This window comes from Mobula birostris, chromosome 20, assembly GCF_030028105.1.
Source record: "Mobula birostris isolate sMobBir1 chromosome 20, sMobBir1.hap1, whole genome shotgun sequence".
Lineage (NCBI taxonomy): Eukaryota > Metazoa > Chordata > Chondrichthyes > Myliobatiformes > Myliobatidae > Mobula > Mobula birostris.
In genome coordinates, this window is record NC_092389.1 from 26,576,491 (window position 1) to 26,589,473 (window position 12,983).

The 12,983-nt window shown below is 46.3% G+C and overlaps 1 protein-coding gene across 10 annotated transcripts in view; it reads right to left on the bottom strand.

Moving 5' to 3' along the window:
- pknox2 (pbx/knotted 1 homeobox 2) overlaps positions 1–12,983 on the bottom strand; it is a 522,498-nt gene that overhangs the window by 8,173 nt on the left and 501,342 nt on the right. The window lies entirely within an intron of this gene.

Genomic DNA, 12,983 nt, shown 5'->3' on the forward strand with positions numbered 1-12,983 from the left:
GATGAGTGTAGCTGCCCTCTGAAGTGACCTCAAAATTCACTCAAACTTAGAACATGGAACAGTACAGTACAGGAACAGGCACTTTGGCCCACAGTGTTGTACCGAACCAGCTAAAAAACAAATCAAAAACACCTAAGCACTAATCCCTCCGACCTACACAATGTTCATATTCCTCCATCTTTCTCACATCCACATGCCTATCTAAACTTCTCTTAAAAGCCTCTAATGTATTTGCCTCTACCACCATGTACCAGGCAGCGCATTCCAGGCATCCACCACTCTCTGAGTGAAGAACTTACCCCTCACATCCCCCTTGAACCAAACCTCTCTCATCTTCAATGGATTCCCTCTGATATTAGACATCTCAACCCTAGGAAACAGATATCCCCTGTCTACTCTATCTATGCCTCTCGTAATCTTGTAAACCTCTATCAGATCTCCCCTCAGCCTCCGGCACTCCAGAGAAAACAGCCCAGGTTTATCCGGCATCTCATGTCAGCACATCCCCTCTAAACCAAGGAGCATTCTGGTGAACCCTTTCTGCACCCTCAACATCCTTTCTGTAGTGGGGTGACTTCTTTTTGCTCAGAGGGAAAGTGGAGCAAGTAGACTATCACATTTTTGGTGCACCAGGGAGAGGTGACAAATTGCTAGCATTGCCAGTGATGACTATATCGCAGGATTGAAGAGAAGGAGCAGCCTTTTGAAGGCAGCCATCATCTGCTTAGAAGTATGCAACAGGCAATTTATGTGACCTTGCCAATCCATCCAGCTGGCATTGAGCATTGGCCACAGGGTATGCTAGCTGGCACAGAGAAACCTGGAGTGAGGCAGAATGGCATTGGTACGAAGCTCAAACTACAGCTGAGAACTACGTTTCTCCCCCTTGACGCTGAAATTGAGAACCTGCTCTGCAAATATAATTTCTGTCCAAGGAGTTTGAGAGATGAGTTGGTCTATCCAGGGCTTGGAAACTCTGCAGAATTCAACCACAATTTTCTGAGACACAGTACGTCTGAGAGTAGTGCCCCTTTTGAGCACACTGATGGTGGAAGATTACACAATGATAATTGGGGTGGCACGGTGGTGTAGTGGCTAGCACAACGCTCTACAGCACAGGCAACATGGGTTCAATTCCCACTGCTGCCTGTAAGGAGTTTGTATGTTCTCCTCGTGACTGCATGGGTTTTTTTCCAGGCACTCTAGTTTCCTCCCACAGTCCAAAAACGTACTGGTTGGTATGTTAATTGGTCATTGTAAATTGTCCCATGACTAGGTTAGTATTAAATCAGGGAAATGCTGGGCAGTGTGGCTCAAAGGGCCAGAAGGGCCAATTCCATGCTATATCTCTGTAAAATTTCTCTAAAATAAAAGGTCTAGTGTCGTTATCACAAAGTCAATGCATTTGGACCTATCTACCTATTGATGTAGTGCTGGAAGAGGTGGGTAGGTGTTGCCAGCATGTGCTTCTCTTACTCTGAGGGCTTTCCCTCCTTGAAATGGGAAGATGGTGGAAGAAGTGCTGCAGGGTCTGTACAGGTGGTTGTGGTAAAATAGGGAAGAACACTTGGCAAAGACACAAGAGAATGCAGGTACTGGATTCTGGATCCACACACAAGATGCTGGAGGAACTGAACAGGTTAGAGTGTCAACACTTTATTTCCTTCCACAGATGCTGATTGACCTATTGAGCTCCTTTAACAACTCATTTTTCTCTCAAATGACAACAGCCAGCATTGTGTTCCTTGGCTCAGCCAGTAGAACACTGTAATGTGATTTAGGGTCAGGCCTGGGGCGATCTGGTGATGTCCATCGTGTCATTTTCCATCTACTGGGGATCACTGTGATCTAAATGCAGGTTGTAGTAGCGTAGTAGTTAACACAACGTTATTACAGCTCGGGGCGTCGAAGTTCGGAGGTCAATTCCTGCGCAGCGTGTAAGGAGTTTGTACATCCTCCCCGTGAATGTGTGTGTTTCCTCCCACACTCCAAAGAGATACTGGCTAGTCGGTTAATTGGTCATTGTAAATTAGGCTAGTGCTAAATATGTGGGTTGTTGGGCAGTGCTGCTTATCAGACCAGAAGGGCTTGTTCTGTGTGGCATTTCTAAATAATTAAAATAAAAAGTAAACTTCGCCTATTATGCAGCCATACAGGTGGATCTGTGCCCAAAGTGAGAATTGAGCCCACATGTTGTCAATATTCTGGCCAATCACTTTCACAAAAGATTCAGCAGATGCTGGAAATCCAGAGCAGCACACTCAAAATGCTGGAGGAACTCAGAAGGTCAGGCAGCACCTGTGGAGAGGAATAAACAGTCAATGTTTCAGGCAGAGACTTTTAATCAGGACTGGACTGGACAGGAAAGGGGAAAAAGCCAGAATAAGAAGGGGAGGGGAGGGAGTACAAGCTGGCAGGTGATAGGTAAGATCAGATGATGGGGTAGGCGGGTGGGTAGGTGGGGGAGGGAGGGTCATGAAGTGAAAAGCTAGGAGGTGATAGGTGGAAGAGGTAAAGGACTGAAGAAGATGGAATCTTATTGGAGAGGACAGTGGACCATGAGAGAAATAGGAAGAAGGGGGGCACCAAAGGGAGGTGATGGGCAGGGAACAGAAGGGGTAAGAGGGGAGCTAGAATGGGGAATGGAAAATGAGGGGACGGGGAGGGGGGAGATAATACTGGAAGTTAGAGAAATCAATGTTCATGCCATTAGGTTGGAGGCTACCCAGACAGAATACGAGGTATTGCTCCTCCAACCTGAGAGTAACCTCATCGTGGCAGTAGAGGAGGCTATGGATCAACACATTGTATTGGGAAGTCGAGTTAAAATGGGTGGCCACTAGGAAATCCTGCCTGTTGCGGTAGATGGAGCTAAGATGCTTGACAAAGTACTCCCCTAATTTACATAGGGCCTCGGTGGCCACACTGGGAGGACCAGATACAGTAGATGACATCCACAGACTCTCAGGTAAAGTGTGGCCTCAGCTGGAAGGAGTTCTGAATGGTAGTGAGAGAGGAGGGGATTGGGTAGGTGCAATACTTGTTCTGCTTGCAGGGATAAGTGCCAAGAGGGAGGTCAGTTGGCAGGGACGAATAGACAAGGGAGTCATAGAGACAGCGATCCCTGTGGAAAGTGGAGAATGAGGTGGGTGGGTGGGGGGGGAGGGAAAGATGTGTTTAGTGGTCGGATCCCATTGAAGATGGCGGTCGTTATGGAAAGATGTGCAGGATGCAGAGGCTCATGGCGTGGCGGGTAAGAATAAGGGGAACTCCATCTGTTATGGAGGGGAAGAAGGAGTGAGGGCGGATGTTAGGGAAATGGAGGAGATATGGATGAGGGCAGCATCGATGATAGAGGAAGGGAAACTCAGTTCTTGGTTCAGCCTGGTTAAGGGCATCTCATATTTCTCATATTGAGAGTATAGGATTTAATCCAAGCCATCTTGGACTGTGTGCTTCAAAGCCAGGTCACACAAGGTATTTACAGATCAAGCACTGGGACAACATCAGGACAAAGGTTCTTTTTTGAGGAGATTTGGTATATCAACAAAGACTTGTGTAAATTTCTATAGATGTATGGTGGAGATCATTCTGTCTGAGTGCATCACTCTGGTTAGGGGGCTCCAATGCACAGGATCAAAAGAGGCTGGAGGGGTTTGTCGACTCAGCCAGCTCCGTCACAGGCACAAGCCTCTCAACTATCGAGGACATCTTCAAGAGATGGTACCTCACAAAGGCAGCATCCATCACTGTACCCTCATCATCTGAGCATGCTCTCTTCTCACCACTCATACCAGGGAAGAGATACAGGAACCTGATCAGCCACAGTCAATGATCCAGAAGCTGCTTCTTCCACTCCGCCATCAGATTTCTGAACGGTCCATGAACACTTTGTTGTTCCTTCTTTTCGCACTATTTAGTTATTTTTGTAATTTATGGCAATTTAGAGCTTTCTCTGCACTGTTGCTGCAAAAAAAATCAAATTTCACATCATATAACACAGTGATAATGAAAATAGAAATCTAAAGTCTTTGGGGTTATTATGGGACTTGTTTAATTTGCCCATAACTTAGGCTTCTCTGTAGGACAGGAGTCATGTCTCAGACCATTCTCAATCAGGTGACAGGAAAAAAAAACCTCAAAAATGCCAGGAATGCTGACAAATACTGGCAATCAAGGTTTGAGCAGAGCATAAGTGGGAAGAATTGAATTGACCCTCAGTTCTACAGCTACACTTCCCCTCAAGCAGTCCCTCAATGTGAAGGATAAATTGCTTCCATTCCAGTTCACTGCATCATGAGGTGGCAGATGAGGCAACAATCGGACAAGTAGAGTTAATTGTAAGTACTCTTTCTCTTTGATGGCCAAAAGGCTGAACTGGCACACTGAAGGCAACGGTGAATTTCATCATCGATGTCTGCGTTTGCCAAGGTACAGCCTCCCCAGCATGCCAGCAAGGATGAGGGCTGTTGGTCAATGAGTCATCAGTGGATTCCGGAATCAGAGTTCCGTGTGGGCAGGTGGTACAAGTCACAGTGACTCCCTACGTACTCAGATTGGCGAGACGAAATTCGAGGCCTAGTATTCGGGGTCCTGGTCATCTGAGACTCTGTGTTCGGGGACCCGGACATTGGAGAGTTTGGGGTCCTGGTCATTGGTGAGTCTGTCACTCGTGGCCTAGTGTTCAGGGTTCTCATCATCGGAGAGTTCTGCATTTGAGGCCGAGCGCTTGGAGCTGTCATCCAGGATCCTCATTCGTTGCCATTGGAAAATCCTGAGGTCATTACTAAAGATTGAAGCCCAAAGGCTGATCAGGAGTCCAGAAGTCAAGGTCCGATGGCCACAGCCCTGAGTCCACTGAGGAAGTCAGCACTGGAGGCTGGAGTCCAGAGACAGTCCGTCCTGGGGTTGGAGGACTGTGTGTGTGCATCGGTGGGTACGTCATAGGTAGGAACGGGGATTGTTTTGCTATTGTTGTTTTGTTGCTTGTTGTGCTCTGTATTGTCCTGCCAAGAATTGTGGGCATGCTAAGTTGGCGCTGGAACATGTAGCAACACTTGCGGGCTGCCCCCAGCACATCCTTAGGTCGTGTTGGTTGTTTTTATGTACTTGTGATAAATAAATGAATCTGGATCTGGACGACTGGTGAGTCATTATTGTACAGCAGGAGCAGAATGACCGAGGAGTCTTGCAGAGGAAAGCCTACTCCACTGCATGCTTCAGTGAGCAAGTCACTGATGACATCATCTGCGTACTGCAGCTTGGGATTGAGGCTAGAGTAACCTTGGCCCAGAGTGGGCAACTTGGGTAGAATAGTTTCTCATTCGTCCAATAAATCAGCTCCACTCCAATGCAAGAAGCCTGTTGTGGGGTGAAGTGTAATCCTACAATAGGAAAAGTGTTGAGTAATGACACAGCCTTCCTTGACTCCTGTCTGTACTGGAAGTGGACTCATAACATAGAAGTTCCATTTTAGAATATGATAAAGTTCCCAGTTAAATAATACCATAATTGAAAATTTTCCACATCTCTTCTGATAATGGACATAATCCAATAAAAGTCCAAAATTTGTATCCAGGTATGTCTGAGTGAAGTTATCAGTACCGATTAGGAATGGGAAAGTTTTAGAACGACTTGGGCCAAATGCTGACAAATGGGACTAGCTTAGGCGGGCATCTTGGTTGTCATGCATGACTTGAGTCAAAGGGCTTGTTTCTACAACTTGCATGCTGACATGCAGTCTCTGCATTTTCAATGAAGCTGTAGTGTGGTCAAAATTAAGTCTACTGCGCATCTTGATGACAGATTCAGGAAGCAGCTATTCAGCCAATGGGGAGAGCAGATGAGAAGGACCCTTGTGGTCACAATCAGATTTGCCTCTTTTCTTGAAAGCAATCCCAAGTATTGCACTTCTGCCATTTCATAGCACATGGTCCTCTTCCCACATGTGGGAGATAAGGCCCTCAATATGCATCTAATATTCCACTCTGCCAAGTTTTGGAACTTCACCAGGGATACTGTTTCTTTAGAGGCCTTGCTAGTTTTCAGCTGATGTGTGGCCTTAGTGGTCTGGGGCATACACTCTACCAAAAGAACTTGGTTTGTATATTTTAATAGCTGGTTGTCATTATATTAACAATCTGCTTCTGTGGAATTCAGCTGATGAAGCAGCTTAACAAGCAAAAATAGAACATTTTAAGCAATGAAGTTTTTCTTCAAAAAATATTTTGAATACAAGATGGGGGATTATGAAATGAAAGAATTGAGCCTCAATAGAAAGGACATAGTAGATTTAAAAAAAAATAAATATATATATATCTATATAGGGAATAAAATCCAATGTGCTTCCCCCATTGGCTGAATAGCTGCTTCCTGAATCACACTGTTACTGGGCCACTGGATAGGGAAACATGACAATGGGGCAAAGACAGGAGAAGGTGTTGCTGCATTTGTCAAATCCAAGACCACGAATGGAAATTAAAGTAAAAATAAAGGTCCTTCAAAGAACCCTGAAATTTAAGGAGAATACTCAAGGAATAGGAAACAGTAAGCATAAAGCAACACACACAAAATACAGGAAGAACTCAGCAGGTCAGGCAGCATCTATGGAAATGAACGTTTCTGGCCTAGACCATTCAGAATATAAGGTGTTGCTTCTCCACCCTGAAGATGGCCTCGTCTTGGCACAAGAGAAGCCCATGGACCGACATGTCCGAATGGGAATGGGAATTAAAATGTTTGACCACCAGGAAGTTCCGCTTTTGGCGGATGGAGCAAAGGCACCTGACGAAGCTGTCTCCCAGTTTACGATGGATCTCACTAATGGAGAGGAGGCCACATTGGGAGCACCAGACACAATAGGTGACCCCAGGAGATTCGCAGGTGAAGTGTTGCCTCACCTGGAAGGACTGTTTGGGGCCCTGAATGGAGGTGAGGGAGGAGGTGTATGGGCAGGAGTAGTATTTAAGTAACTTGCAGGGATAAGTGCCAGGAGGGAGTTTAGTGGGAAGGGATAAATGGACAAAAGAATTGCGGAGAGGGTGTCTTTGTGGAAAATGGAGGTAAAGATATGTTTAATGGTAGGATCCCTTTGGAGATGGTGGAATTTGTGGAGGATGATGTGTTGGATACAGAGGCTGATGGGGTGGTAGGTAAGGACAAGAGGAACACTATCACTGTTAAGGTAGCAGAAAGATGGGGTGAGCGCAGATGTTCAGGAAATGGAGGAGATGTGGGTGAGGGCAGTATCAATAGTGGAGGGAAACCCCATTCCAATGCAGTCGTCAATGTAGCGGAGGAAGAGTTGGGGAGCATTGGGGGAAAGATTGGAACATAGACTGTTCTATGTAGCCAACAAAAGGCATTGCTGGGGCCCATGGTGTGCCCATGGCTACCCCTTGGGTTTGGAGAAAGTGGAAGGAGCCAAAGGAAAAATTGGTGAGAATGAGGACCAGTTCTGCCAGATGGAGGAGGGTGGTGGAGGGGAATTGGCTGGTTCTTTTGTGAAGAGAGAAATAGCTTTGAGGCCTTCTTGATGGAGTAGGGAGCATCCATGATGAGTTGATGAGGTCAGTGAAAGTGTTGGCGACAGTCCAAGAGTGGGGCCTTCTTGAAGAAAGTATGAGGAAGTATTTGAGAGTTGCTGCTTGGCCTCAGCAAAGTAGAGGTCAGTGTGCCACTCTACAACAACACCCCCTTCGTCTGTGGGTTTGATGACAAGGTTGGGACCAGTGCAGAAAGAGTGGAGGGCAGTGCAATCAGAGGGGCTAAGGGTTGGGGAGGAGAGAGAAGTACTGAAGTTGAGATGGTTGATATCTCGTTGGCAATTTGAGATGAAAAGATCCAGAGCAGGCAAAGAACTGGAGCGCAGTGTGCAAGAAGAGGAGTGTTGAGAGTGGGAGAAAGGGTCATCAGTGCGGGGTGTGGAGTTCTTGCCAAAGAAGTGGACTCGGAGATAGGGGCGATGGAAGAAGAGCTCGATGTCGTGGCAGGCGCGGAACTCACTGAGGTGCATGTGAAGGGGGACAAAGGTAAGGTGCTTGCTAAGAACAGAATGTGCTGCCTCAGAGAGGGGAAGGTCAGGGGGAATGGTGAGGACACAGCAAGGATTAGAGCTGGGATCAGATGTGGGAAGAGAGTTGGTGGTATTAGAGGAGAGAGGAATGTTGGGGTGAATTGGGAAAGTGGGGTGGGAGGAAGATGAAGGCTCTGAGGACACAAGAGGTGACAGTAGGGCCTTGGAGAGTGGTGGTGGGGGGGAAGCGGAGCCTGGAGATACCGCGACAGCAAGAAAAGTCTCAACTTGGAGATGCTGGTGGTCGAAGTCTAGGTTGGAGCCAGAGCTAGAGGCCACACAATTTGCAGTCTGAAGGCATCCAGGGTCGTAGGAACCTGCATTGGTGGTGGTGGAATCCAAGTTCTGAATCCGCTCAGGGTCGTTGGAACTGGTGTTAGCGATAACAGCATCACTGGTCCAGAGACGTCCAGAGCCATCGGATCCAGGAATGCAGTCGGTGAGGTCAGTGATCTGAAGCTGTCAGATGGGATCGAGATCTGAGCAGGAGGCAGCAGGGATTGCGGTCAGGAAGCGTCCAGGGCTGTCAGGATCTGTGGTCTGGAAACGGGTGATCTTCTGATCCTTACTGGAAGCGAGGAAGGCAAAGAACCGACAGTTGAAGGCGTGGATCCAGTGGAGGACGAAATGTTGGAGAGGTCCGTGACAGGCAGAGGAGAGAGGGGCCAGGAGCTGTGGCAGGGACTGAGACGGGGCAGAAAGGGTGGCGTGTAAAATGCGGAGGAAGAAGCAGTGGCAGAAGCAGTCAATTGTACGTGAATACCTGGGATCCTTGGTGAGTCCAGGATGAGAGACCTGAAAACCGAGCTGGAAGTCACGTGGAACAAGATGGCGGCAAAAACAAGCTCCCAAAGAGGATACGTGGCTGTGGTAGCAGGTTTGGGTGAGCACATAGTCAAAGAGTTGGAGGGCAGCAGAGATCACTGAGAAGGAGCAGTGAGACAGGGTTTCTCTGAACTCCCATCTAGGGGAAGGTTTAAACTTCTTCAGGGTAGGCATCTTTCGAAGAGACTTTGCATTGGAGCAGCAAATTATAAACACAAGAGATTCTGCAGATGCTGGAAATTCAAAGCAAACACACACAAAATGCTGGAAGGACTCAGCAGATCAGGCAGCATCTATGAAGGAGAATAAATAATAAGAGAGAAAAGGAGGAGGGGACCCAGGGGAAGGGATCGGCAGGTGAGAAGAGGTAAAAGACCAGAGGAAGAGGCAAGTAAAACAGTTTATCAGAAGGAGAAATCGATATTCGTGCCTTCAGGTTGGAGGCTACTCAGGCAGAATATAAGGTGTCGCAACTCCACCCTGAAGATGGCCTCATCTTGGCACATGTCGGAATGGGAATGGGAACTGGAATGAAAATATTTGGCCACCGGGAAGTTCCGCTTTTGGAGAATGGAGTGGAGGTGCTCGACGAAGCAGCCCCCCAATTTACGACGGCTCTCACCAATGCAGAGGAGGCCGCATTGGGAGCACTGGACACAATAGACGATCCCAGCAGATGCACAGGTAAGGTTCTGACTCACCTTAAAGGACTGCCTGGGGCCCTGAGGTGAGGGAGGAGGTGCACTTATGGGTGTAGCGCTTTGGCTGCTTGCAGGGATAAGTGCTGGGAGGGAGATTAGTGGAGAGGGATGAATTGACAAGGGGATTGCGGAGGGAGTGATCCCTGCAGAAAGCGGAGAGGGGGAAGTAAAGGTATGTTTAATGGTAGGGTCCCTTTGGAGATGGCAGAAGTTGCAGAGGATGATGTGTTGGATGTGGAGGCTGATGGGCCGGTAGGTAAGGACAAGAGGGACCCTATCCTTGTTTATGTGGTGGGAGGATGTGGGTGAGCATGGATGTACAGGAAATGGAGGAGATGCGGGCGAGGGCAGCATCAATAGTAGAGGGAGGGAAACGCCATTCTCTAAAGAAGGAGGACATCTCTGATGTCCCAGAAGAGAAAGCCGAATCCTGGGAACAGATGCAGAGGAAGCGACGAAACTGAGGAAAAAGAATGGCATTTTTTTTTACAGGAGACAGGGTGGGAATCGGTATAGTTGAGATAACCATGGGAATCATAATTCCAAAGTAAAGGCAGAGAAAAAGTACAATGCAATTCAATTGAGTTTAAGGTCGGATACTGGGAGATAAATAGCAATAAAGGAAGTCAGGAACTGGAAAAGGAACATCTGATCAAGGAGATACAAACAAGAGACCACAGATGTTGGAAACTGGTGCAAGAAGCAAGATGTGGGAGGAACTCAGCTTATTAGGCAGCATCTGTGGAGAATATCCCTCCACAGGTATTGCCTGATCCACTGAGCTCCTCCAGCATCTTGTTTGCTGCTCCAGATTGCAGCATCTGCGGTTTCTAGGCTCTCCTTTTCTGTGACAAAGCAGTTGGCAGGTTTGAAAAGGGTGTACCATGCCAGACCTGAGGGGCTCTGGGCTTCACTGAGCCACATCTGACAGTAATAAGCCAAAAATGAATGAAAATGGACCATTACATTAAGGGCAATACAATTATTGACAAAAAAAATTACGTTTACACAGGGGAAGAATAACCAAAGTGGTCGAAAGCAAATAACAGCTGAAGTCAGCAGCCCAACAACTGGTCTCACATGGTCATGTCTGGCCAATGAAACTAACATTGGGTTTACCATTTCCTTCCTGGAGATGGCAGCATTGGACTGCAACATCAGCTGGTCCACGTCCGACCACGTGCCACACAGGATTAGTCACACCCCACAGACGCAAGGGAGTTACAGAAATTTTCCAGAAAAGGTTCTCAGAAACATTTCAGTTTGCAAAAAGTATAAAAGCGCTTAATGATTATTAATAGAGAAAATAATTAGGAAGTCAGAAAGAAAACCTAAGACTTTTAATAGAGCCACTGGCTACATTATAAAATATTTCTAGGATTACTATATCACAGACACTATGCCTTGCAAAATATTAAAAATTACTGGGGCATTTTGAATACAAAATCCTTCACAATATCCGTAGGCTTCTGGATTCTGAGTCTGTTGTGTGATTTCAATACTGTACATACTCTATTTTAAAAGCAAATTGATTTAATTGGTGTAATCACACAGCATTGTGTTTAATGGTATAAACCACTGGCACTGAGGTAATTACAGTTAGTGTCAGATTACTGTCATTATTAAGTTTCCAAAGTGAGAAGTATGCAGCAACATTATACTAGACAGAACTCTGAGCCAAATAATTTTCTTTTACAGTGAGGCCCAGCAAGATCCATGCAAACACCCAGCTTTCCTTCTGCTGTACCCTGCTGGGTAGCATGTTCATTAAGACAAGTACAAATGAGGGGAAGGTGCTTTCAATTCATTTTTCCATCCAAATGTAGAGTTCTAAAGTTCTGCTCTGTGACCTCTTCAATGTCATGAACTGGGTTACAGCCATTCAACGAGTTTTACCTAAGACCTCCAAAGCTAATGCATAGGGAGAGCTTTTACTTAAATCAGGTAGGGATGAGGTTTCACTTTGTTTGCATTGGAGAAAAGACAGTTCATCATAAACTGGGCAACAGAATTTGTTGAGCAATTTGACAAAAGCATTCTTTGGTGGGGAAAGGAGTGGGGAGAAGGGTAAGGGATTTGGGAGACAGGAGGATGGGAGTGTGAAAGGGGCTCGTAAGTTTGGGTATACATCCACTTGATACAAATGAATACCTAAATAGGTGAAAGAATTGAATCACCAATAATCCATGTGAACCTTTGTGAAAAATCGGTCCATTCCATGCTAACTACAACACAACACTGTGAAAAAGCGAAAAGGAATCACCAATGCGAACCAACAATTAAAGTTTTACTGATCTTCACCAAATATTGGTGAAGAGGTGGGGAGGGGGGAACAAAACAAAGTAGAATAGGAAAATATTATCACTGCATAATTTTCAGCCTGAGATACTGAAGGGAGACATGAATATTTAAGGTATTACAGTCTTTCAAATCCCTAATTTTCTGCAAAATTCTGAATAAGAACATAGCAAGCAATATTCAAAACTGAAGGAAGAACATAGAAGCCAAGGAATTACAGCATAGTGAGTTTAAGGTCAGACGCTAGAAGAGTAAGGTTGATAGGTTCTTGATTAGTTGGGGCATCAAAGGTTATGGGGAGAAGGTAAGAGAGTGGCACTGAGAGGAATAATAAATCAGCCATGACAGAATGGCGAAACAGACTTGATGGGCCGACTGGCCCAATTCTGCTCCCATGCGTAATGGTCTTATGATTCAATCCAGTAATGTGAACAGAGGACGTGGGCAGTTGTAACGGGAGAAGCTGATTAAAGAGTTGGCCATGCCTGACCTGAGAGAGACGTTGAGGTGATGGACATGGAGCAATTCTGTCAGGCATGCCTGCCCACCTGACTTCCAGTGGTTCTAATGTGAATCAACATCTGAACACCCATCTGCATTATCATATGGGTCCAAATAAAATGTTTTGCCAGTTGAAGAAGCTCTCTCCAGTGCCCTGGCCAATACTTATCCCTGAAAGAACAGCACTAAAATACATCAACAGGTCATTACCAAAATTGCACTGGTGTGGGATCTTGTTGTGTGCATTAGCTATATATCACAAGTCTGATTATAGCCATAATTGATTGAAAAGTACTTCAAGTTGCTGAATAAGTACAAGAGTTGGGTAGAGTATGGGTGAGGGGGACTTGATGTGGTCAGAGGAAACAGGAGGAGTTAGGGAGGAAGGGTGTGGATGAACAAGCGAAAATGAGAGAAGGCATGGCAAGTTGTTTCTGGCCAAGATTTGGGAGCTACATTGGGAGAGGCTGGAGATGGACAGTAGGGGCTGCTGAGGGAATAAGGGTAGAAGAGGGAAACAGCTTGATTTGGTGGGAAAGTGACTGAGAAGTGGTAAGGGAGCTGGAGAACAGGAGGGTGGGAGG